This window comes from Myxine glutinosa, chromosome 14 (assembly GCF_964187855.1).
Source record: "Myxine glutinosa chromosome 14, kmMyxGlut1.1, whole genome shotgun sequence".
NCBI classification, from domain to species: Eukaryota; Metazoa; Chordata; class Myxini; order Myxiniformes; family Myxinidae; genus Myxine; species Myxine glutinosa.
In genome coordinates, this window is record NC_136274.1 from 39,277,488 (window position 1) to 39,281,634 (window position 4,147).

Consider the following 4,147-nt stretch of genomic DNA (forward strand, 5'->3'; position numbering starts at 1 on the left):
GAAATAAAAGAGGTTAAACAAAAATTAGAGGAAGTGGAAGAAGAGGTGAGTGAAATTAAGAAGAGACAGACAGAAACTAAAAGAGAAATCCAGGAGGAGGTGATGGAATATGTGCAAGGTCGGTGCTCAACTCATAATGTGATGCTCACTAACCAAATAAAGAGTTTGCAGGTGGCAAAGGAGGTGCGGAGACGAGGTACGGAGGTGAGTGGCAATGTATATGATGTGAGGAAAGCTTCAGTTGGCTTGGGGATTGGTTTGGATCCGGGTGTTCGTGAAAGGCCGTTGGTGAAGTGTGTGACAGGTCAGGTGTGCGAAAAAAGAGGTGTGCGAGAATGTCCGACCATGGGGTGTGTGAGGAAAAAGTGCATGCCGAGGAGTGAGTGTGCCGTCAGGAGTGAGTTGGTCGAAGCGCGTGTGCGAGGGAGCACAGGGAAGCGCGGTGTGGTGAGTGTTACGGAGGAAGTAACGAAAAAGTGTGCGCAAGAGGATGCGCGAGAAAGGTGTGTAACGGACGGGTGCATGGGGAAAGCGCATGCTGTCAAGAGTAAGGGAGAATGCACGCCTGTGGTGAGTGTTACAGAGGGTGTAACGGGAGAATGTGCGGAAGAGTGTGCGCGAGCAAGGTGCGTAACGGACGGGTGCATGAGGAAAGAGTGCGCTGTCGAGAGTAAGGGTGAGTGCGCTGTCAAGAATGGAGGTGAGAGTAGTGAGAGTGACAAGGAGCGTGAGTTGGTTGTGACAGGTGAGCGAGGATGTACACCTGGAATGGAAGGATGCACACCTGGAATGGTAGAGCGTGAGTTGGTTGTGACAGGTGAGCGAGGATGTACACCTGGAATGGAAGGATGCACACCTGGAATGGTAGAGCGTGAGTGGGAATGCACACTGGAATTGGTCGTGAGGCACGTGGTTGGGTGTGCGGGTGAGAGCACACCTGTGATTGTCACAAAGGAGGTGACCGAGAAAGGGGCGCGAAGAGGTGTGTTGGTGAGGTGTGCGAGCGACGAATGTGTGCCAAGGTGTTCGGTGGTCAGGTGTGTGACCAAGTCGGTGAGCAGAATGAGGGTACCTGGGTGTGTAAGGAAAGGTATGAGCAAGAAAGGGGTAGGGTATGCATGTAAGCGTCCAGGTGAAGCATCGACGGTAACCGGTTTAGCGGTTAGAGCGACTTATAGCCGAATCGGGCCCTCGGTGCGTGCCGGGCTTCGCGTGCCGCGAGAACCAGCGGGGATCCGAGCCACGGCGGGTTCGAAAGGACCGCCGTGCGCGATCCACGCTGGGCCTCGTGTGGAACGGCCGCGTCCGGGCTCCACTAGGCGGAGCGGGCGGCTCGATAGGAAGGGTCGTCATGGCGACCACTTTCTATTGAGACGTGCCGGCAGGTCGAGATCGGGACATTGGATGGCTCCACGCCGAGGTGGTGCGTGGGATCTCGGCACGGGTAAGCCCACGTCCCTGCCACGAATGCGGGACGTATCCAGCCGCTGGCACAAAAGAACCCGCGTTCATTGCTCGGCTGTACGAAGCCGGGCTGTAGATGTGAATTGGCGCACTGAGAGGATGTAATAAGTAGACGGGTGATAGTGATAATGGTAGTGATTCGATACGAAATTTGTAATAGTCGGTAGAATTGGCAGTAAATGGAAAATTTTTGAATTGGTTGGAATTTGGACGAGCAAAATTGATAGAGAGACCCCCGATGTGGTGGGATGGCAAATCCACCATCCCTCACAGGTGGGGCAAATGCGCACTAGTTATGGGGTGTATGGCAGTGAAAACTAGCCCGGGTGGGTTAGGTTATATTGTAGGGATCTAGCGAAGATGACATTAGGTAACGTTAAGATTAGTTAGTGACTGATACCTGTAGTGGGGACGCAGGTAGATTAGTGTGGATTATAATGACGTGGGAGCGCAATAGTTTAAAGTGACGACTGGGAAGCGCAAGTTTCAGAGGGGAGTAGTTAGCTGAGATGATGCCGTGTGTGTGAGGATTGAACAGGTGAGAATGGAACAGGTGTGATTGCACAGGTGTGCAACTGAACAGGTGTGTGGAGCAGTGTATGAGGGAGTAGTGGTGATTGCGTGTTGTGTTGACCAAATGGTCCAGGAAGAAAGGAGGGTGCAGGTGGCACCAGGTGTGAGGGCACAGGTGTGCAACAACAGGTGTATGTGGCTGTGTGGAATAAATGGTAGTGTGGAATATCTGGAGTATTGGAATGGATGGTCGTGGAGTGAGAATGGTGGAAATTGTGGAGTGGAGTGGATGGTGCGAAGGTGTGAATGGGGGAAGAGTGGACCCCCATCACGGATACCCGGGGCAGGTAGTGTAAGTGTTAGGTAGAGGGTACAGGTAAATTGTGGTTGGATATTGGCATCTGTGGTGCGGGTGAAAGAATGGTCTTTGGATGGGTGCATTAGTGTTGTGGAAATGGCTGGGCGTGTAGCCTGTTAGTGTGTGTAGTTGTTTGGGCGCTCCACCACTGTAAGGATGTCGGCCAGGTGAGGCCGCAGGTGGGCTCTGGGAGCCGGTAGTAGTTGTTGGGGATGGGGCCCGAGGATCCGGAGGACGGACCCGGGTAGCCCAGTGCCAGAGGGCACCAAGTGGGGTGACAGAGCCAGGAGGGGCCTGCCCCAGTTAGATAGGTTAGGGTGAGGAGCTAGGTAAGCTCGGGTGGCAACTACAGTGGTGGAGGTGTGCAGGTGGGTAGACCTGTTGGGAGAGCTAGACGTCGCAGCCCAGAAATTGTGCGAGAGCACCGGGAGATGAATCGGGGGAGTGAGACCCCAAATTGAGAAGCACCACAGTTTGGTCAATGGGAATTGGTTATTAGAACCCATAGTGTAAGTTGGCCAATGGATTGGCAGGGAAAGACCCCGGGTAGTGTAAAGTGTGTTAAAGTCATTTAGAAAATAGTTAGGATGAAGGATCTCCTCGCACCATCTGCATCCACTCACCTGAGGTGACAGGTACTCCACACCATGCCATGTTTTGATTATTTTTTATGATGCAAATGTTTGGATTGTGAGACGCATCATGACGTGGGTGTGACATTGTGCGTAATTCCATCTCTCCCTCCTTATGAGGATTGATGATGAATTGGTGATGGCAAATTTTGAGGTAGAGGGATTGTGGTGACGAATTTGGTATAGGGGAAATATGGGGAAGACGTGACAGTAGTGACGAATTGGTAATGTGTAGATTTTGTACATATGGGGTAAGGGCAAGGGCAAGGGTAGGGTAGGTGACAGGGGGGTGACGTACGGTAGGGACGAGCTTTCTCACTTCGCCCTCCGTACGCATTTCACCTTGCATTGCCTTATTGACGTGTACCCTTGTGACCTTACCCCTCGCTCAATTGTCTTTCTTTTGTCTCCCACATGACCTGTGCGCCATTGGGTGCCGAGGGGAGCGTGCGTGAGGTGGCCATTGTGCGCCCGAGATTCCCAGAACCAGCATGCATTGCGTTGATGTACCACTTTATGGACCGCTGTTCTGCGGCCAAGTACCACTTGATGGACCCCAGGTTCTGGGGCAGGGCACCTCTGTTGGAGACCGGCCATAGTGGCCAGGGAATCTTGCTTGCGGACCTCGGTAAGGTGGCACCTATGCCAAACAGGTGGACCACCCTTAGTTGGCCCCTGAGGCCCTAAATAAAAACGAACACAAGTTGTGCTTTTTATTATGTCCAAATAGGCCGCATGAAGCCAGAAGACGTCGGGAAGAACATCGGCCCAGCAGAGAAAGAGAAGACCACCACCAGTTGTTTTGTTGTGTTTATTATGAACCATGGTGACTGCGCACCGAGTGGTGTTTTTGGTGCTTTGTGGTGCTTTTGGTGCTTTGTGGTGCTTTTGGTGCTTTTGGGTGCTTTGGTGGTATTGGTACTGGTGCATCGATGCAATGCGTGCTGTCTCCTCCCTCCCAACAGGAATTTCTTTTTCTTGTTCCCTAAAAAGAAAAAAAAAAAAAAAAAAAAAAAAAAACACAGGTCCTGGGTTGCGTTGTAAATAAGAAATCACGTCATTGTAAATAATGCTCCCCACCGTAAATGTATAGTTTGAGAATAATTCCGTAATTCGGTTAGCTGTGGGCTTGAGTCTGTTAGACAGGGTGCAATGCAATAGGGGGACATACTTATTTGTG

At 51.7% G+C, this 4,147-nt stretch overlaps 1 long non-coding RNA gene across 1 annotated transcript; it reads left to right on the plus strand.

The window, feature by feature from the left end:
• The first annotated feature begins 1,324 nt into the window (after positions 1-1,324).
• LOC144888863 (uncharacterized) lies at positions 1,325-3,877 on the plus strand. Its single transcript, XR_013621430.1, has 2 exons — positions 1,325-1,985; positions 2,139-3,877. It is a non-coding gene; the product is annotated as an uncharacterized LOC144888863 (long non-coding RNA).
• The last annotated feature ends 270 nt before the right edge of the window (positions 3,878-4,147 follow it).